A 23,284-nucleotide genomic window follows, 5' to 3' on the forward strand; every position below is an offset into this window, starting at 1 on the left:
TGGTTCCCCGTTAGGTCTGCCTTGTGTTATTTGTTCGCCTTGAACCACGCTGTAACTTTCGGTGGCCTGATTAAGAGCAGAACCCTCCCTCTGCCTTAAAAAAAAACCCACCCCAAACTCTTAGGCCGTGATAGATCTCTACCACTAGCCCTTCCTCAAACCCAGAAAATTACACAAGGGCTTTAGACGCCAAAGCAGAGAGAACGCAGCTGCTTGGATTACAGTCAGGAATCATGCTGGAAAACTCTTTTTATGCATTTCCAAGCTAATCAGCCCCTGTTTTCTCTCAGCTCCCCACTCAACAGTCTGACAAGAAGAATTATACAGCTCTGAAACCAGAACAAGAGTAGAGCTGATGTTGGCTTATGGAGCCGAGTGCAGGTGACGGCCATCTTGGCTGGCGTCCAAATCCAGGTGAAATTCACTTCCGGACATTTATTTATTTTATTATTATCGATTAGTCACTTTCTGCTTTGCTTTTCAAAAGAGCAAAACTCAAAGCGACTTACCAAATTGAACATTAAAAACGAGGACAACGCAACCTAAAATACACAAATAATAGATTTATTAAAAAGAGATCTGACACAACCCCAGCAGCCCACTTGCAGTGGCTCCCACTGTGGGACATGGCACTCAGACGCTGAGCTTGGTTTTTGCCAAAAGCTTTATACCAATATTGACTGCACTACCTATACATAGTTCAGGCTACAGATTACACAACTGAGAAGTTTATTTATTTATTTACCGCTAGGGTTGCCATATGTCCAGAATTTTCTATCCATATCCAGAATACTGCAGCCACAAGCAGTGTCCGGGCAGAAATTGGCAAAATCAGGATGTGTGGCAGCCCATGTTGTCATTTTTGCCAATTTTCCTCAGAAATAGCTCAAAAACATCCAATTTCTCAACAACTTTGGGAAAAATCTAAACTAGAATCTAAAAAGCCACAGGGAGGATTACAGTACAGCACACAAATGTCAACCGAGAACATAAAAACCCAAACAGTTATGTAAATGCAATTATAATTATAAATGCAATTATAAGAATAAGTACATAAGAGAAATAGACCGTCTTGGCTGTCTAGAAGACTTGCTCCCTGCCTTGCAGGCCTTTTCCCCAGCTGGTCTGAGAGAGCTCTGGACACCCCACATACATATAATACGATCCACCCTATTCTCTTGGTTGTAATCTGTTTTGACTGTTTTTTAAAAAAAATACTGTGCTTTTAAATTGTTGTAATTGGCCACGGACACTCACGGTGAAGGGCAGGTAAGAAATCAAAATAACAAGAACAACGACAGTTTTGTATGCTGCACAGTTAACAAAGTATCTAGGCAGTGGATGTACAATAAACAGTGGAATAAGCAACACATCAGAAAAGGCTTGTGTAAACAGAAGAGTCTTTAGCAGGAATTTGAAACAAAATGCTAGTGGCACTTGCTTAATATTAAGAAGCAAGGAGTTCTACAGACACACTAAACACCCTACTTCTTGCAGAAGAAATGGAAACTTCTCAAGTCCAGAAACAGTCCCAATCTGCAGACCTGGTTTCTCAGAGTGCCACCCCATCCAGAACCAGCTCCATGCCTCCCTCCATCCCATGACACCTCCACCTTGCTGTGATCTAACCTCAGTTTCTTCCCCATCATTCTTCCCAGAATTGCCTCCAGGCACTGGCTTAGGACTTCAGCTGCTTCCCTGGGATCCAGAGATGGAAAAAAGAGATAGTGCTGAGCATCATTAGCTTACTGATGACATTCAGCTTCCCCTCTCTTTTCCATGGGTAACTAGAGGCTATAAATTATTAACCCTGGATAATTGTCAGTGAAATCCATGCTTTTTACATAGTGTGGCAACATGGGGCAATATCTTTGGCCACCTTGTTAGCATTGCCTAGCGCTGGGGTCATCGGTGTGGTGCTGATGGGCAGAGCACTTTCAGACACCCCTCTTGGCACCCACAGAGGCCCCCTGCTCTTCCCAAATCTCATTTTTATACATTCAATTGAGGGCTTTTGCCTCTAGTGGTGGGGGTTGTTCATTTGGGAGGGAACTGCCTATTAGGGGACCTTGGCATTTGCTCCTTTTGTGTGTGTTTTGCCTGGTGTTTTGGGGAGGGGGGTGGTTTGGCGCATGACCAGTTTTTCTTCTCTGAAATGCTATGGTCCCCACAACACTTTTTTACACTTCCAGGCCCAAAACAATTGGGGATACCTGATCTATTCTGCAGAGGAAATGTGTGGGGCTTCTCATCAGCTGCCTATTCAGGATTCTGTTTCAGCCATTGAACTCATTTTACTTATGTTGTGAAGTGGAGTAACTTGCTAGCAAGCTGTACTTCCGCATCACCCATGGAAAACCAAAGCAGAATTCGAGGGATATCCTTTCCACTTAGAAGCGTATCATGGAAATATCCGTTGTTTGCTGACAGCCACGATGTGGACAGAGTTAACATGCAGAAAAAAGTTTAGGGTGAGGGTACACTTGAGATGCGATGCAATTATCGGAGCAGCCTTTGCCAACCGGGTCCCCTCCCAAAGTTTTGAACGACAGCTGCCATCGCAGGAGTTGTGGTCCAAAACATCAAGAAGCCAGCAGGTGGGCAAAGGCTGGATTAGAGTATCAGAAACCTGAATTCAAATTCACATTACATTCGCTTGTTACATCTCTTTCTAGAAAATGACTTGAGAGTTTGCTGTCCCTGTGTTCTTGGGATGAAACTAAAGACTAGAAATTGAACACTTCTAAACTTTCTACCATTGGGACGCGGGTGGCGCTGTGGGTAAAAGCCTCAGCGCCTAGGGCTTGCCGATCGAAAGGTCGGCGGTTGAATCCCCGCAGCGGGGTGCGCTCCCGTCGTTCGGTCCCAGCGCCTGCCAACCTAGCAGTTCGAAAGCACCCCCGGGTGCAAGTAGATAAATAGGGACCGCTTACCAGCGGGAAGGTAAATGGCGTTCCGTGTGCTGTGCTGGCTCGCCAGAGCAGCGATGTCACGCTGGCCATGTGACCCGGAAGTGTCTCCAGACAGCGCTGGCCCCCGGCCTCTTGAGTGAGATGGGCACACAACCCTAGAGTCTGGCAAGACTGGCCCGTATGGGCAGGGGTACCTTTACCTTTTACCTTAAACTTTCTACCAATGTGTTTCTTTTGTTTGTTCGTTTGCTTGCTTGCTTGCTTGCTTTGCCATCACTGTAATATGCTTGGATGATGAAGAGATGTCCCCAACAGTTGGCATACCTTCCCCTGATAAAACACATTGCCTTTCCTTCAGATACCTTGTGGCCTATAAAAGCAGACTTCCTTTCTAGTATCATTTCAGGCACACTGGGAGAGCTTATTTGGGGCATTGAGCATGTGGCGCACTCTCTCGCCAGTGTACGTTCCTCGGTTGTTGTTTTGTGGGGGTGTCCATCTCCCCACCGCCACTACTGATGCTGCCCAATTACTTCCCTTGCCCTATGGGCTCAGACTGCGCCAGAGAAAGCAGAGGGGGGAACAAAATGCATGGAGATCGCTGCTTCTTCTCTCCCTCTGCTCAGTCAAGGAGGCCAGGTGAACAGGCAGCAATGGCAAAGAGGAGCAGCAACCGGGCCACCGACCTCCAGGGTTTGGAAGCCAGCCACTTACTGGATCACCATACTTGGCGGGTGCCTGACAATGCCATCTTCCAACACTGGTCCAGGCTCTTGCTGCCATTGCACTGATGGTGCAAGAACTGGGTAAAGTGTGCACCCTGCAAGACGGGCTTCTTGCAGAGAGAGTGAGTACCTCCTGGAGGGAGAGAGCTGTTGGAGTTCATAGTCTATGTGCAGCTTGGCAAGTGAGCAATGAGTGTTTTGACTACAGGCTAGGGAGACAGAGCACGGGAGAAATTTGCCTGGAGGTAAGAGGACCTAGTAACAGCTCGGCGATTGGCTGAGGTCTCTCATATAGGCAGCATGACCTATGACATTGTTTGGCTAGTTAGGAGTATTCTGGAGTGCTTGGAGAGTGATGAAGTTCGTGTCTGTATATAGTAACTTCTATATACCGTATTTTGCGCCCCATAGGACGCACCACCCCATAAGACGCACCTAGTTTTTTTTGGGGGGGGGGGAAATAAAGGAAAAAAATTTATTTCCCCCCCATGCGTGGGGCTGGCGCGGGGGAAGCCCGAGCTTCCCCCGACCCAAGCCCCCAGAACAGGCTGCTGCCTGCAAGCCTTGCGAGCCCGGCGGGACCTCGCAAGGCTTGCGGATAGCTTCCTGAAGCCTGGAGAGCGAGAGGGGTCGGTGCGCACCGATGCCCCTCGCTCTCCAGGCTTCAGCGAAAGCCTGCATTTGCCCCATAGGACACACACACATTTCCCCTTCATTTTTGGAGGGGGAAAAGTGCGTCCTATAGGGCGAAAAATATGGTAGCTTGTAAGTTTACTGCCGTATATAATAAACTACAAAATCAAGTTACTAGTCGTCAGCTTTGTTCCCGATTGTCATCCTGACTGAACAGTCTCGATTGTTGCCTAGGAAAAGCTGAACTACTCTGCTAAGTTGTGCATCATTGAAGAAGTTCAGAGGTGAAGAGACTGGTCCTAGTAGCATGCGAAAGGACTTCAGAAAGTGCTCACAGGCTTCGGAGTTTTAACAAGAGCATCTGTGCCCAATGGGGCATGCGCCAAGCTGCCTTCTGGGCCTATCCTTTAAGTGGCTTGGGGGTCCAGGGAGCTTCCCAATTTTCTCCTCTCCCTTCTCCTGTCTCCTGGAGTCTGCCCATCCCTGTTCCCTCTGCATATTCCTCCCAAATAGCTTTTGTTGCTGCAAGCCGTCTCTCCTTCTGCCTCGGCACAGATGGGTTCTGTTTGCCATTAGCGTCCCCTCGCCCAACCCCCGGGAGCCAATCTGAGCTCCGATTCTCATGCACGACTTTTTTGGAGGCAAGTCTACTCTCTTTCCGTGGATGAATTGTGGTTTCTTAGTGCCATTAATCATTTTCCCTTTACAAATGGGATCTGGAGCTGGAAACATTGCTCCTTTTTATTTACTGACAAGATGACCTGGCATCCTGGCAGCTGTCCACTGGGCTGGCGTCTGGAAGATTAAGTGAAGGAAAAGCCTCTGGGCAAATTCCCCACAGCAAACTCCCAAGGCCTCGGCCTCCCCCCTTCCCCATCCCCTCTCTAAACACGCTGGGCTCATCCGGGACGGCTTCCGCCAGGACCCAAGCAAATCCCTCAGCGTTGCTGAAGCCCAAGCGAAGAGCTGGAGGCATTCCACCAATCTGTCCATGTACAGCCAGCAGAAGCAACAGCAGCAGAAGAAGGATCTATTGGACAGGAAGCAGGATCCGTGCAGACTTATGGCTGCTCTAGACTGGTGTTCTTCGGCTGTGTGTTCTGCAATGTGTCATTCACACCCAAAAAGTGTGCGACAGTCCACACATCATTCTGCTTGACTCGTTCTGCGATGCTTCCCCAAAGTGACCACATTATTGATGTCCGGAGAGGAGCTCTCCCGTTTCATCACAACAAAGGCAGGGCAAAGGAAACCTCCGGTGTATCTGTGGTGCGAAAAGTTGCAGGATTTCAGCAGCAAGCCATGGGGCACTGGAAAGGAAGCAGAATGGCAGTCCCAAAACTTTTGCAGGTGCAAACAGTACTGAATTGCAATTGCAAAGCTTATAACCACCGCAATACCTCCATGAGCACAAACCTTTAAGAATGGACCATAAAAAGGCTGCCATCCAGGGAGGAGACAGGGGGACATTGAGTTGGAAGGGACTTCCAGGATCATTTAGGCCGGAGGTTTTCAACCTTTTTGAGCTGCCTGTAACCCAAAGTGACCATCAATCCAAAGAAAATAAAAGGCAGTGAGTGTCGCCTGTTAACACCCTGTTGCCAGGTTACATCAAATGGGGGGGGGGAGAGTCTAGAGAGGCTCAGATAATTAAATATTCCTCCATACCCCCCCCCCTTTTTAAAAAATAATCCTTGAATTATATATATCAGCTTGGCTAGGATCTTCCACCAATTGGTTAGTTTTCTAAGTACAGCCCAGACAGTGTTTCACCCTCCCTGTGAAAAATAAGCCTAAGTGACAATCTCGCTATACATGTGCTATTAAACTGTTTACAGTAGTAAACAAGTCTTTCATTTATTATATCCCGAGACACACACACACACACACACACAGAGCTTTAGCGCCCCATAAATCCCAGTGAAATGAAATAAGGGCCCTTTCTCCTTATCACCATGGCTAAGCTTTTGGTAGGCAGCAAGTCAAAGCAAACGGTTCACGCCGTGATTGCGGCAGAGAGTAAATAGGTACACAGAACACATGTGAGCAGTTTCCTAGTTTCCACTTCAGGCCTGTCAGAGAGTGATTAATGACTAACAGCCACGGCTCTGCCTTGATTGCCAAGTGCTGTATTGTTAATGCTGACATTTAATGAGGCTGGACATACTTGAACACAATTCGGCACCATCATCCGCAAATAATGTTTGATAGACGGTTAATTTGTTAAGTATTTCTTCTCTCCCTCCCCCACTTCCTTTTCAAAATGGTGTCAAAAAAGGCACCCAGAGAGAGGGTTGAAGGCTCTCGCCATATTGTCGGATGGAATAATGGTTTTCTGAAAGGGCGTTTAGCAATGTGGGAGATGGAATTGTGCTGGGGGGGGGGTAGGTTGAAAAATCACCTCCCTTCCTAGGTGTCTATCTTGGGATATGTCGGAGAGGCATTTGAAGCTGAAAGCAAGAACTATTCGTTTATGAACCGCAAGGATAAATCCCCAGCGGCAAAACACTCCATCGGCATTTACTTTCTGGCATACCCAGGAGGCATGCTGAAGCCTCGTGAGGATATTTTCTTAGAATCCAGGAATGATCCAAGTGGCTTAGTGACTCAGTGAGCAAGGCGGCGAGTCCTTTTACTCAGGTGATATGTGCAAAAAGGTATCGGGGTTGATCAAAGTATCACTTTTGCTATAATCCGAAGATTTGTGCTCCATGTTGGGCAAAAAGATTCCTGCATTGTAGGGTTGGACTACAGTAGATGGCCCTCATAAAGGTAAAAGGTAAAGGTACCCCTGCCCGTACAGGGCCAGTCTTGCCAGACTCTAGGGTTGTGCGCCCATCTCACTCAAGAGGCCGGGGGCCAGCGCTGTCCGCAGACACTTCCGGGTCACGTGGCCAGCGTGACAAGCTGCATCTGGCGAGCCAGCGCAGCACACGGAAACGCCGTTTACCTTCCCGCCAGTAAGCGGTCCCTATTTATCTACTTGCACCCGGGGGTGCTTTCGAACTGCTAGGTTGGCAGGCGCTGGGACCGAACAACGGGAGCGCACCCCGCCGCGGGGATTCAAACCGCCGACCATGCGATCAGAAAGTCCTAGGCACTGAGGTTTTACCCACAGTGCCACCCGTGTCCCTCATGGTTCCTTCCAAATTCGCAATTCTATGATTTTGTGACAACGCATATGGGCTTCAGATGGGAGCGTGAGAAAACCATGGCCATGAATAATCATAGGAACATATGAAGAGTCTGACTGGGTCAGGCCAAAGGTCCATCTAGACCAGCATCTTATTATTATTATTATAAATAATTTTTTTATTTAAACAGGGTGGCTAACAACAAATTTAAAACACTTAATTATAAAAGCAGCATAAAATACGGTATAAAAACATGAATAACAATAAAATTCAAAAATCAATTAGATAATCCCCAGGGCTAGCTGGCTGAATTGGTCCTACTTGGGCCAGCGAGGAGGCCAAGGGAGAATTAGCTGTGGGGTCTCAGAGCGGGTGATCTTCATAAAAGGGGAGGGGGAGGAAGGGAAATAAAAGATCAGGCTGAATTCAAATTGAAAGCCAGGTGGAATAGCTCTGTCTTACAGGCCCTGCGGAAGGAGGTTAAATCCTGCAGGGCCCTGGTCTCATGGGACAGAGCATTCTGCCAGGTCGGAGCCATCACTGAAAAGGCCCTGGCCCTGGTGGAGGATAGTCTGGCTTCCTTAGGGCCCGGGACCTCTAAACGATGGCTATTCATGGACCTTAAGGTCCTCTGTGGGGCATACCAGGAGAGGAGGTCCCGTAAATACGAGGGCCCTAAACCACATCTTGTGTCCACCCAGCTGCCTTTAGGAAGCCCAGGGTCAATGTATGAGCAGAGAAGAACTCTCATAGGAACATAGGAAGCTGCCTTGTACAAGGGTTGTACATCGTTCCTGTACTCTCTGCTGTGAGCAAAGGATTTGACCCTATTGGCGTCTCTTCCCCAGCACCATCTCTAGGGAACATGCTGGTCAAGCAGACCCCCTTCTCCCTGACAGCACTGCTTCGCTCGGACGATCTGGGGCTGTCTTGACCTGGTTTGGCCCAAACCCAGATTCCCCACCCACCTTCTGAATCAGCCCAATTTCGTTCAGTATTCAGGTTTCCCTCAAGCTGAAAAAGGTCCCCCCACCCCCAGAAAGACTCAGGGTTGTGGCATCTTTAACAATATTTTCACGCTTGGGGCCAATTCCTAAGTTACGTGGATCCTAGCCAGGCTGCTGCAGAAATGATTTCTAGAGAGGCATGTGTGAGGAAAATGTTGTGTTGAAACTGGAACTGATTATATATATATATATATATATATATATATATATATATATAGTTGCTTTCGTAGATTTTCACGGGTACAGGAATGCAGGTTTTGGTGTCCTCGGGTGTCTTCCCGTGTAAAAGACACCCGGGAAGACACCCGAGGACACCAAAACCTGCATATATATAGTTGTTTTTATAAAAAGATGTTTTATTTATTTTAAACTAAAGTGTGATAATATTACAACACAGTTAAGACATCTAGAAATATTACATTTAGTAATAATAATTTTATTATTTATACCCCGTCCATCTGGCTGGGTTTCCCCAGCCACTCGGGGCGGCTCCCAACAGAACACTAAAAACAGAATAAAACTTCTCTAAACAGGGCTGCTTTCAGATGTCTTCTAAAGTCAGGTAGTTGTTTATTTTCTTGACATCTAATGGGAGGGTGTTCCACGGGGCAGGTGCCACTACCGAGGAGGCCCTCTGCCTGATTTTGGAACTTCCACTATTCTAAAAAAAAAGGATTGGAAGTCTATTGACTGCAATAAAGATTGATTGGATTGATTGATTGGGTTGGAAGTCCCAATATTATCTTGGAAGTTGACTTTCAGTCGCTCTGGACTGGTGCTTTACTGCAGCTGTGTTCTTGATACCATAATAGTACATTAGCAGTGGAAGTCTTCTGCTTTAATTTGTTCTGCAATGCTTCCCCAATGCAACTGTGTAATTTCTCTCTGGAGGGGCTACAGTGTAACAAAAGCAGGGACAAAAAAAGACCAGAACATTTATGGTAGAAAAAGGAAAGAGACTGTGTACTGCCAGGAAATAAAGCAGCTCTTTTGCAGGTGCAAATAGTATTGATTGCGGAATCATGTGTGACTGCCCTGACAGCATTATGAGTACGAATCATCAAGAAGGCACAATAAGAATTTATTGGGTTCCCCTGCCATTTTTTGATAAGGGGGACCCTGGATCGCAGCCAACTAAGTAATACTCAGAGTAGACCCATTGAAATGAACAGACCTAAGTTAGCCATGCCTATTTATTGCGATGGGTCTACTCTGAGTAAGAGTAGCATTGGATGCAACCTATTGAAGTGTTCCCAGGTTATTTATTATTTAAATTTGTATCCTGCCCCTCCTCAAATGTCCCCCATGGGAGCTTACAAGAACAGATATACAAGTTCAGTCAAATCACCAGTACAATATGGATAAAAGAGCAACACCATTAAAAAAAAGAGAAAAAGATCACGCAAGCCATTCAAAAACAAGAGCAGCTAAGGATAAAACAACGCACGAAACAGAGATAAAAACATCAATCAGCGGCAGATGTATTAACACATATTAAGCGCACATATTAACCTAATAGGCCAAAAGCTTGTCTGAACAAGAGCTACGCAGATAAAAGAACAATATTTACAGGAATAAGGCATATTAAAAACAGGGGAGATAAAGGAAGCAGCTGAAAACACACACAAAAAGATAAACCCATCAATCAGGAACAGAAGTATTAACACATATTAAGGATGCGGAGATGTTCCTCTTGGCAAACTGTGTGTGAGTTGGGGAGGGATGTCGGAATGCTCTCAGAGCTCCAATCCTACCTCTTTACTGCGGAGGCAGCTTGGACAGTCCCTTGTTCCTAATAAAGGAAGAATGCGAGCTCAGCTCTTTCTATATTTGATATGCATATCCTGCTCTCCTCTCCTCCAGTTGTGATACACCCTGCTTTGTGAACTGTGTCTTGGGTCTCCTCCAAAGGGCTGGAGGGTTGTGTTTGTCTGCAGGTGTGTGACATGGGGATTTAGGGTCCCTTCAGGCTGGTATTGTCTTCATACCTGTACAGTGGTGCCTCGCAAGACGAAATTAATTCGTTCCGCGAGTTTTTTCGTCTTGCGCTTTTTTCGTCTTGCGAAGCACGGTTTCGGAAAAGTTTTGGGAAAGCTTCAAAAATCACCAAAGTCTTCAAAAACCTCAAAAGAGGCTACCACACCGCGTGCTATGAGTTGCTCCTCGAAGTCAAGTCGCAACTGTGTTAACGGTTTTAAGAAAAAGGAAACAAACTTGCAAGACGTTTCCGTCTTGCGAAGCAAGCCCATAGGGAAATTCGTCTTGCGAAGCAACTCAAAAAACCAAAAACCCTTTCGTCTTGCGAGTTTTCCGTCTTGCGAGGCATTCGTCTTGCGAGGTACCACTGTATTCTACAACGTGTCGCTGATGCAATACTAGTGCATTGGTGGTGTATCTCTACCAGACCACTTTACTAGTTGTTCTGTAATGATTCCCCCAGGCTTAGCACGTTGCTGCCACCTGGAAGGGCACTCTTGCACAACAGGGAAACTAAAGAGGGACAACTTGGCTGTGGAAACGTAGAGAACGGAGTTTAAGACTGGAAAAAATGAGGAACTGAGGCCACATTCACACCATGCACTTAAAACCCTATACAGTGGTACCTTGCTTCTCAAACTTAAACCGTTCCGGAAGTCCGTTCCAAAACCAAAGCGTTCCAAAACCAAGGCACGCTTTCCCATAGAAAGTAATGCAAAATGGATTAATCCGTTCCAGACTTTTAAAAAAACAACCCCTAAAACAGCAATTTAACATGGCTTTTACTATAACGAGACTATTGATCCATAAAATGAAAGCAATAAACAATGTACTGCAGCCACACAATCAATCAATCAATCAGTAGCTGAACTGGGTTCCACACTGTCACAAAAACAAAAAAGAGCCGCAAAAACAAAAAAACAAAATAAATAGCAAAAACAGACAGACCTCAGCGTAACGCTCAAAACGGAAGTGTGTCACTCAAATCAGAAGCATAACACTCAAAATGGCGCATGTTCGGCTTCCAAAAAAAGTTCGCAAACTGGAACACTTACTTCTGGGTTTGCAGTGTTTGGGTTCCAAGTTGTTTGAGTACCAAAGCGTTTGAGAACCAAGGTACCACTGTGCTACCCCTTCAAACAGTCTTGGCTTCCCCCAAAGAATTCTGGGAGCTGTAGTTTGTAGTTTGCAACAGGCTGCTGAAAGTTGTTAGGAGGCCCCCATTTCCCTCACAGAGCTACAGTTCTCAGATTTGCCTGGAGATCTAGAATTGTAGCTCTGTGAGGGGAAGAGGCATCCTTATACAAACTACAGCTCCCAGAATTCTTTGAGGGACGCTATCACTGTTTAAAGTGGTATCATAGTGCTTTAAATGTACGGTGCATGTCACCTGAAAGAAACTGAAACTGACATATTCATTGACCCTCACTTCTCCCCACTCTACAGAAATTTGAATGCAAAGTCACTGAGCCTCCTTGGGCAAAAATTCAGTTTTCCCTTTCAGATTGAGGCTGCCTCTCCTTGCCGCCATATTGTTACCAGCTGGTTCTCCCAACTGCTGTTGCCTATTGGCTTGCCACATTCACTCACTCTGGGACACAGGAAAACAGATAAGGATTTAATCAGATACTAGCAAATTCAGGTGGTGCAACTAAAGTCTATTTGGAGCTCTTGCACAGCTAAGCTGCTTCCCACCACAAAATCGGACATTTTACAGTAAATAAGGTAAAGCACTAGAAAGTGCTGGCTAGCGATGTTGTTGTTGTTTAGTCGTGTCCGACTCTTCGTGACCCCATGGACCTGAGCACTCCAGGCACTCCTGTCTTCCACTGCCTCCCGCAGTTTGGTCAAACTCATGCTGGTAGCTTCGAGAACACTGTCCAACCATCTCGTCCTCTGTCGTCCCCTTCTCCTTGTGCCCTCCATCTTTCCCAACATTAGGGTTTTTTCCAGGGAGTCTTCTCTTCTCAGGAGGTGGCCAAAGTCTTGGAGCCTCAGCTTCAGGATCTGTCCTTCCAGTGAGCACTCAGGGCTGATTTCCTTCAGAATGGAGAGGTTTGATCTTCTTGCAGTCCATGGGATTCTCAAGAGTCTCCTCCAGCTGATCGCCGAAGAATTGATGCTTTTGAATTATGGTGCTGGAGGAGACTGGCTAGCGCTAGCTTGATGCAACATCCCGTGACTTCCCCACAAACAGGTCACAAGGTCTAACCTCCCCCAAAATTTTGTGCCAGCTAATTAAAGTAAATGTTCAATAATGGTCTGGAAGTGACCCACGTGGGAATGGAAAGAAGTAGGAGCAAATCTCTGCTGAAATTTCACAGCTAAGAAACGTGTTTGCAGTTCTCCCTCTGGCTTTGCCCCGGGAGACTGGATAAGGCCGGGTACTTAATATCCTGTGAAACATGATTTCTCATTTCTGCCTTTCAACTTTGTGAGGCTGCAACACCTATGAAGTATTCTGTGTTACAAAACCTTGATTTCTCTCCCCGCCCCCTTTTAAAACCAGGTGTTTCCTTTCTGTGCCAGGTCCCAAAGCCGCAGGTACACTGCAGAAACAGGCCAGATTCCTAGATCACGTTTAGGAATGAACTGCTTTGCCTAATCAGACTTTTCTTCTATACCTATTTAAATGGCAGCTCGATCTATATGGGATGTATATTGCCCGATCTATATGGGATGTATGCTGCAAAAGCATTATTCATGGGAATTCTTTATTTATTTTGGGATAGTTTTACTCCACCTTCCGACATGTCGGGGGGGGGGATCCCAAGGTAGCACGTAATATTTTAAAGTACAGTCAATGAGAGAGGTTTTAGTTTGTATCTAAGGTCAGACTTGCAGGATCAGGCCAGTGGCCCCTCTAGTCCAGCATCCTGTTCTCACAGTGGCAAACCAGATGTCTACGGATAGCCTGCAACCACAAGAGTATTCTCCCTCCTAGAACTGATTAAAGGTTTCAGCCACACTAGAAAGCTGGATTATGGAGTGCAAGCGGTGCAGCAGAATGCTCAAATGATTTTAAAGCAGGGACTGCTGCTGTGGGTTAAACCACAGAGCCTAGGACTTGCTAATCAGAAGGTCGGCGGTTCGAATCCCCACGACAGGGTGAGCTCCCGTTGCTCAGTCCCTGCTCCTGCCCACCTAGCAGTTCGAAAGCACGTCAGAGTGCAAGTAGATAAATAGGTACCGCTCCAGTGGGAAGCTAAAGGGCGTTTCCATGCGCTGCTCTGGTTCGCCAGAAGTGGCTTAGTCATGCTGGCCACATGACCCGGAAGCTGTATGCCGGCTCCCTTGGCCAATAAAGCGAGATGAGCGCCACAACCCCAGAGTCAGTCACGACTGGACCTAATGGTCAGGGGTCCCTTTACCTTTAACTGTTACAAACAGAGCAATCCTACGCGTGAATTCAGCAGGGCCTACTTTCAAGGAAGTGTGTACTGTATAGGGATTGCGAACTACCTAAGTGATTTGTTTATTTATGGAGCCAGCTGAGTGCTTGCGGGAAGTGTGTTTTGGAAACTTAATTTCCCTTCCACTCCCTTTCCTTTGATTGGATCGTCCGTCCATCCCTTCGCCCTTCTCACGGCCAACAACACTCCTTTAAGTTACTCCTCTGTATCAGGTTATTTTCCAGCTCTAATCCCCACTGTCATTTCATCAGGTTTTGCCTGAAGCCTCTCCTTTGGATCCTAATCCCTCCTGTCAGCAATATCTCTTTGATCAGGGTGTTCTGGTTTAGGGCCTCCCCCTACTTAGGACACCTGTATGGATATGGGCTCCCTCTTCAGCTTTCTCCCTCCTTTAACTGGCTTGCCATCTGCTTGTTTTGTAACCCTCCAACCTGGGCAGCCGCTCCTCCAAAGGAGAGATGGGAACCTGTGAGCTCCAATCACTGTCAGTCAGCATGGCCAGTCATTAGGGGTGACAGGAGCTTCTGACTTTGACCCAGAGAATTTTAGGGTTGGAAGGGACCCCAAAGGTCATCTAGGCCAGGAGTCAGCAAACTTTTTCAGCAGGGGGCTGGTCAACTGTCCTTCAGACCTTGTGGGGGGCCAGACTATTGGGGGGGGGGATGAACGAATTCCTATGCCCCACAAATAACCCAGAGATGCATTTTAAATAAAAGGGCACATTCTACTCATGTAAAAACACGCTGATTCCGGGAACGTCCACAGACTGGATTTAGAAGGTGATTGGGCCGGATACGGCCCCCGGGCCTTAGTTTGCCTACCCATGATCTAGGCCAACCCCCCACAATGTAGGAATCTCAGCTAGAGAGCCAGTGTGGTGTAGTGGTTAAGAGTGGTGGACTCGTAATCTGGTGAACCGGGTTCGCGTCTCCGCTCCTTCACATGCAGCTGCTGGGTCACCTTGGGCCAGTCACACTTCTCTGAAGTCTCTCAGCCCCACTCAGCTCACAGAGTGTTTGTTGTGGGGGAGGAAGGGAAAGGGGAATGTTAGCTGCTTTGAGACTCCTTCAGGTAGTGATAAAGCGGGATATCAAATCCAAACTCTTCTTCTTCTTCTTCCTCTAAAGCATCCATGACAGACGACCATCCAACCTCTGCTTAAAAACCTCCAAGGAAGGAGAGTCCACCACCTTCTGAGAGAGTCTGTTCCACTCTTGACCCTTCAGAAAGTACTTCCTGGTGCTAACTCAAAATCTCCTTTCTTGTAACCTGAAGCCATTGGTTGAAGTCCTACTGTTATGTACTGAGCTGAATCCTAGAACAATAGGACCCAGAATGCAGCAGTCTGATTGGTCCCTAGGAGCCACCCAATCCAGCTCCAGGTGCAAGTGAATCAGCGACCTGACTGGCCTGCAGGAGCAGCCAATCAGGCTCCTGGGTGAAGTGAATCAGCAACCTGACTGGCCTGCAGGAGAAGCCAATCAGGCTTCTGGAGGAGGTGAATCCGCAACCTGATTAGCCTGCAGGAGCAGCCCGGAATTAGCCAATCACGTGGGGCCCATTGTGTAAATAATGTATATAAAGCTAGACGTTTTGGGGAAAGTTTCATTCATTGCTATTATGAGCTGAATAAAGAGCATGAAATTCACACTTGATTCCGAGGAGAAAACAAGCATGCTCCCTCTTCCATGTGACAGCCCTTGAGTCTCGCAGGCAGCGGGGGCTGCCACAGAGGGAGCAAGAGGCGAAAGGGCTTCTCTGCCTCTCTCTGGTGGCAATGGTGATGGATGTTCAATGGCGGCTCTTTCCCTCACTGCCACTGGGCTGGTTCCCTCCCTCAAATGCCTGCAAAGCAACCCAATGAGGACTGGGCATGCTCAGTAGCCATAGTATGCTGGCTGACTGGGTGTGGGGAACGGAATGGAATGTCCTGGAAAAGGGTATGGCTGGCTGAAACGTCGTGCATTTCGTTGCGGTGAGCCCCACTTACAATACGCGCTAAGAATAAAATCCAACGCTCCCTCCCCGTTTTCTGAAAAGCCCTTTAATTTCCTGTCTCATGGCACATTTCCGTTCCAATGAGTTTGGGCAAAATTGCTGGAAGGAGGAGACGAGGCGCTCCTAATCTTCCCTAATAGCCATACCTAATAATTATTAAATAGGTTGTTTGTAAAGCGCCTTGAAGATGAAATACTTTATAGAAGCGTGATTACTATTTACAGGCATGCTTAGCCTGATCAAATGGAGTTGAAAGGTGGCTCTTTTGACAGGAAGGGAAGTCTCAAGAGGGCTTCGTTTTATCTGCCTTTCTTCTTCTTAACATATTTCAAAAATGTTTTTTTGGAGAATGTTTATGGGCAAGTGGCAACTTTCCATAAAATCAAAGGGAAGGAGGCACTTAGAATACCTTAGAGGTTTTTGGGAGGGGGTGCAAATTAAATTAAAAATGACAGCATCTACCTGCCTCCTTCTCTCCCCCCCCCCCTTATCAGCATAATCTATCTCTTCCTTACATGAGCCAACTTAAACTATTTGCTTTGCAAGAACTTTTTCTACACAAAGCTTTGGTGCGCACACCAAACCTTTAAAGTGCGTTCAAAGCAAATGCTGCCCCACAGAGAACGCTGGGAACTGTACTTCAGCCCCATCACAGAGCTACAATTCCCAGCACCCTTAGTAAACTACAGTTCCCAGGATTCCTAGTGGCGGTGATGAAAATGTGCTTCAAAGGTATAGCAGGTACCCAGCCTCAGCTGTAGTTTTTGTTATTAGCATCTCCAAACAAATGCAAAGTATAAAAACCTAAACAGGAACGTAAGAGGGGACCTGTTAGATCAGACCTACGGTCCATCCACCATCCTTTCTGGATGCTTCCTAGATGCCTTCAGGAATCCCCTAAGCCAGGGGTCTGCAACCCGCGGCTCCGGAGCCGCATGTGGCTCTTTTACACCTTTGCCGCGGCTCCGGGGCGGATACTAGCAAGGGGAGGAGGCGCATTGTGCGCCCCGACACTCCCCACTGTGGCGGACGCTGTACTGGCTGTGACGTCGCATGGGGGCGGTGCGTGTGTTAGTCACGCACCGTCCCGACGTCACCTTCCCGCCCGCCCACCCGCTACATTGTAAGGGGCATGTACGCTGGTCACTGCATTGAAAGGGGGCATGTACGCTGGTCACTGTTTTGAAGGGGAGTGAAGAACACACACACACACACACACAAAGGTAACTTGTTAATTTAACGTTTATTTCTATGAGGAGGAGTAATTCTGAGGGGTCAAACAAAGAAATAATTAAAAAAAGTGACAAAAAAGTTATTTTTATAATGACAAGTTTTGCAGCTCCCAGGTTTTTTTTCTTCGGAAACGGGTCCAAGTGGCTCTTTTTGTCTTAAAGGTTGCAGACCCCTGCCCTAAGCACAGCAGAAGCTAGTCAGAGCACACACACACAGTTGCTCCAGAAAAATTGTGTTTCAGTGGCATCCTGCCTCAAAACCTGGCTTAACACGTAGATTAACATTCATGGCCTAACATGTAGATTAAGCCACATTTCTACGTTTCCATCTTAGTCACTATCGTTTGCTAGTTAACATCTTCCTACTGACAGTGGGGCAAGCACTGTATTCGAATCACTTCCTATGTCAGCGTTTCTTTATAAATTAAGCATATTCTCCACTTTCTGAGCAACAGGTCCTCAAAGCAATTTACGTTTTAAAATATGATAGCATCTTCTTAATCTCCCCCCCCCCCCCCCGGTGCTTGAAAAGTAACTAGTTCTGCTCCAAACATGAACACATTCCAGTTTAAATTCATCCCTCTACAAAAGGAGCTAATTCGTTACCGTTCTGTTCATAGCTAACTTAAAAAAGGTAAAGGGACCCCTGACTGTTAGGTCCAGTCGTGGACGACTCTGGGGTTGCGACGCTCATCTCGCTTTACAGGCCGAGGGAGCTGGCGTATTTAAGTTCATCTAAATACCACCAAGCTAGTGGCAGATCCAGAGAGTTCTCTGTGAAGAAGGATTCATTGCTAAACTACTCTGAGACTTGGGAATAGCGGCCCCCTAACAACTCTCAGCACCTCTAACAAACTACAGCTCCCAGAATACTCTGGGGGAAGCCATGACTATTCAAAGTGGCATAGTAATGCTTTAAATGCATAGTGTGAATTTGGCCCTGGTCTAGCACTCCAGCCCAGTGGCGTAGCGTGGGTTGTCAGCACCCGGGGCAAGGCAAGTAATTTGCGCCCCCTAACCCTAACCCCCAGATGTTGCGCCCGGTGCGGCCGGGCCCCCCTGCACCCCCCACGCTACGCCACTGCTCCAGCCAGTGGCTGCTTCAGTTTTTCCTTTGTGAATGTGATATAAGAACACAGCATTCCCTCTGAGGGGAGAATGTGGCGTTAAGCCTGGAGTTTCTTTAAAGTCTGCCTGTTGCACCTTGCTCTGCTGAAGAGGCAAGTGTCTATTCCGTTTCAGCTGAAACTGAAAAGTGGCTAGGCTCTTCAGCATGCGGCGGAGACCTTGAAAAAACCCCTTGCCTCTTCATCATTTCCCTTCTCCCTCCTATTACTTTCCCCGTGGTCCCAAGAACGCCCTGAGAGTTCATCCAGAAATTGGACCCTGTTTCAGAACTTCCTTGTCCCTCGGTGCATGTGCTATTAACGTTATTAACAGCTAACAACCCACAGCTTCTCACAAACACTGCCTCCATGAGCTCATACCAGTCTAAGTCGAGGTAACCTTAAACTGAAAAGAGATTGGGGGGGGGGGGGGGCTCACCACTATTTATGACTGTCAAGCGGTGATTAATGACCAACCAGCTCAAAATTGCCTTTAATGCCAGCTCAGTATTGTTGCTTGTGGCAGTTAATGAGGTTAGACAGACTTTTTACACAGCACTTTATACAGCAGGGTTGCAGAGTGGGGACGTGTCTCCTGCAGAGCTTAACACAACCACCAGATTCCCTGGGCAAGGAGCTAAGAACCTTTGATTTCCCCTTTAAGACAATAGACAAAGAACCCAAGCAACTGCCAAGGGCAGTGTCTGTCCACCTGTTTGAATCCAGTCACACCCCTCCCATGCCTTTGTCGCTGGAGTTTGGAGCAGGCCAAGGAAAGGTAAAGAAATAAAATATTGCACCTCTATGCATTTAGGGGGGGGGGGTTGCTTTCTGGCCCTGCCCCTGCAGACAGGCTGGAGTCAATAGTGTTAATGAGAATATTTCAAAGACCTTTGAACTTGTCTCGGTTTGTTGGCTCGTAAAAAGTACAGAGTGATTTTTCACTGGCTCCAAAACAGCAAGGTGTGTCTTGGGAGGGGGTTAAAAAAAAAGTTATTGAAGTGCTGGAAGAGTTGCCTCAGCTGCTGATATGCTACCAGGACAAGTTAAAGTTATTGCTACTGGTATATAAAGCCCTGCATAGCTGGAGACCAGATTACCTCCGGGAACATCTTACCTAGTATAACCCTGGCAGGTCACATAAATCAACAGGAGAAACATTCTTGGTTTGTGTTGGGTGATGTGATCCGTGATCTTGCACATTTTATTTTATTTTTTTGGTTTCTTTAGCTTGCAAACCACCTTGTGCATCGCAATACAGAGAGGTGGTGTACAAATTAAAAGTGGAATGCAATTATTTCCATTAATTATTATTATTTATTAAATTTGTATTCCGCCCTTCATCCAAAGATCACAGGGAGGTTTGCAGCATAAAAACACAAAATGAGACCACGAAATACATAGCAAAAACAGAACAGTAACCCCTCCTCTCGCAAGCACATTTAAAAGGCCATAGATTGATTAATCAGCCAAAGGCCTCATTATAGAGGAATGTTTTCGCCTGGCACCTAAAGATATGCAGTGAAGGTGCCAGGAGAGCACCCACAAACGGGGAGCCGCCACAGAAAAAGCCTGTTCTCATGCTGCCACCCTCTAAACTTTTCATGGAGGCAAAGCTACAGGGAACCAGGCAGAGGGCCTTCTTGGTAGTGGCACCCGCCCTGTGGAACACCCTCCCATCAGATGTCAAAGAGATAAACAGCTACCTGACATTTAGAAGACATCTGAAGGCTGTTCAGGGGAAGGTTCAGGGAAGTTTTTAATGTGTAACATTTTAATGTATTTTTGATCTTTGTTGGAAGCCACCCAGAGTGGCTGGGGAGACCCAGCCAGATGGGCGGGGTATAAATAATAAGTATTATTATTATGATTATGGAGGGGGCACACAAAGAGGCACCTCACATGATGGTCTCAGGGTCCCGATTGGTTCAAATGAAATGTTATCATTGATTGCATTTATTAATTCCTTCCGTGAAGCATCTCAAAGCAATATACACTATAATGAAAACAAGAATAAAATAGTTGAACACACACACACACACACACACACACACTACTTTTTTCCCTGATGGGTCTTGAGGCAGCTACACAGAATTGTAGAATTGGAAGGGGATACAAGGGTCATCTAGTCCAACCCCCTAAAATGCTGGAATCTCAGCTAAAGCACCAATGAAAGATTGCCCCATCCATCCAACCTTTGCTTAAAAATCTCCAAGGAAGGAGAGTCCACCACCTTCTGAGGGAAACCGTTCCACAGTCAAGCAGCTCTTACGGTCAGAAAATGCAGGAGAAAACGAGTCTTATGTTTTCATACCTTGACTGTTTTGTTGTTATTATTGTTGGTGTTTGACCTATTTGTGTAAAGTGAAACTACACAAGTACAGCAGGCATCCTGCTGCTGGCATTTGCCCTCCAATATGTGGAGGAACGCGGGTGGCACTGTGGGTTAAACCACAGAGCCTAGGACTTGCCGGTCAGAAGGTCGGTGGTTCGAATCCCCACGACGGGGTGAGCTCCCGTTGCTCTGTCCCAGCTCCTGCCAACCTAACAGTTTGAAAGCACGTCAAAGTGCAAGTAGATTAATAGGTACTGCTCCAGCAGGAAGGTAAACGGCGTTTCCGTGCACTGCTCTGGTTCGCCAGAAGCGGCTTAGTTATGCTGGCCACATGAACCGGAAGCTGTATGCCGGCTCCCTCGGCCAATAAAGCGAGATGGGTGCCTTTACCCTTTACCCTATGTAGAGGGCATCAAGCACGGGGCAGAGGGATGTGTGGCCAATGAAACCCATCACAACGAATTGACTTAAGTAACAGTGCAGTCCTAACCTTGTCTATTCTCTAGGTCTCTGCTGGGTGCCTGTTTTGTATTATTTCTGCTTTGTTTTGCTTAAATATGCCTCTTGTTTTTTGAATTTTAAACCTTTTCCCTTTTTTTTTTTGCTGATTTTAATATACCTTGAGACGCTTGTGTGGCACGTGAATAAAAAATGATAGTACCCCGAGATATGTATCAGGAGATGGCACGACGGCTCTGCTAATGTCTCCTTGTAGATTTCTTTTATTTCTGGAGTTATTACTAATAATATTTACCTTTGCACCACTAGGTCACATCTTGATGCTGTTAACCATGGATCAGCAGACAGGTTCTGATCTAGAGGAGGCCAAAGTCAGTCTCAGCAATGAGCAAGGATTTTTGTTGTTGTTGTTGTTTAAAAAACCCTGTTTTCCCCTTCCGTTATAGGGATGCGTTTCGTCTTAGCTCAGAGCAATTTCTTAGCTTACAGTTATTAAAACACAAAGGGGCTGAGCCAAGCTCTGTGATTTATGAAACACGTGCTAGATTCATTAAAAACCTTAAAAGATTTAATACATTTTATTGAGGCTTTAAATCTGGGCAAGTATTTAAAAACTTAATGCAGGGCGTATTTCATTCCAGACACCTTTTTTAACACTTATTTTGGAGCTGTGAAATTTGGATTGACAAATATTGCAGATATTTCATTACTCATTTTTATAAATTGGCACAGAATTCTTCTGACAGGTTTGTTATGTTTGTGTGTGTATAAAGTACACACACATACATACTCAATGAGATTTATATTGTCTAAATATAAAATTATTCTCTTTTATTGACGTTTTATAGGTCTTTTTTCCCTATGTTTCTTTATAGTCCCTTCAGCAGTTACACATATACACACACAATATTTAATATATTTCTGCATGATCTGACACTCTTATTATTGCTCCTCCATTTGACCAAGCATACATTCTAATAGAAAACATATTTTTATTCCTTTTTAATCATCTACAGATTTTTATTGTTTTTAATTTTTAGCCATGAAAGAAAAGAGGCTAGGAATTTCTGCCAAAGTCTTCCCATGACATCGCACCTCTGTAGTGACCTCAGATTTGTATCAGTATTAAGATGAGAGGCTGCCTGAGTCACTTACACAATGCATTCCCCGCCTGCAAAGTTACGCATGAAGATTTGCACAGATCTGAAATCTAACGGTTTTCACCCCATTCATTAGCACAGAATCACATGCTGAATATTCTCTGTCCTAAGGAACAGATCCAAAAGGTAACTCAGATTTCAAGGGATGTTGGGGCATGCCTCTTAGGGGGTGTGTTATTTAAAAGTGAGTACATTTACCAGGTATACCTGTTTTCAATTTGTAACATTTTTAGCTCACCTCTTCTTTCAAGGTCAGAACAGCGTACACGGTCCTTTTTCTTGCCCTCTGTGATCCAGTAACCCTGGAAGGTAGGGTAGGAGGAGGGATGGTGATTAGCCTAAGGTCACCCTTGCAGCTTTGTGGCTAAATGGGGATTGGAAGCAGATCTTGGATCAAGACTCAAACCACTACACCACTCTAGCTCTGAAGAAAATAAAAACTGTACAGTACTGGCTAATTTCAAAGAAGTGATATACAAGGATGCTAGGACTGCACTGTTATCAGCTGGTACCTTTTCTCCAACTCACCCTTTCTCCTCTGCTCTCTACGCTCCTGTGAGTTACCTTGCTCAATTGCAGACAAATACCCCTTCCCTGGGCAACAGAGACACTTCCACTGATGGGCTTCTTCTCAAACAGAATTACCCGTCCTACAAAAGAAGGATTAAATGCAACAGGAATAAATGCCTTTGGCATCTGCAGCAGGCATGTGGTCTGCCCGTCCTGTGGAACGATGAGAAATTAAAGCAAGGTAAAGCACTCTAGGTCCATCTTTCACTTCTACTGAACAGTGTTATCCTTTCCAGTGATTCTCGAAGGATGTGGCGCACCACACTGGTGGGGCAGGAGAAGATGGCAAGTGTGGAGGCAAGATTCAAGGACAATCAATACTGTATTTGGGGAATGATTCATGTTCTTATTTAGATGCATTGTGTTATACTTTCTGGGTGCCCCATGGTCATATTATAAAGTAGCTGTGCATTATCTTATAAATCAAGTGCTGCTAGTTGTTTTGGTTTGTTTTCCAATGTATTTCTTATTAATTAAAAAAATCAGTGTGGCACAAGCAAATTTTTATTCTGAAAGGGTGGCCTGGAGGGAAAAAGTTTGAGAACCACTGGCTTAGTTGAAATATGATCCTCCAAACTAGTGCTCCGCGAGCCCTTTGAGATTAGAAGTGAGCTGTAGGTTCA

This window comes from Podarcis muralis, chromosome 15, assembly GCF_964188315.1.
Source record: "Podarcis muralis chromosome 15, rPodMur119.hap1.1, whole genome shotgun sequence".
NCBI lineage: Eukaryota > Metazoa > Chordata > Lepidosauria > Squamata > Lacertidae > Podarcis > Podarcis muralis.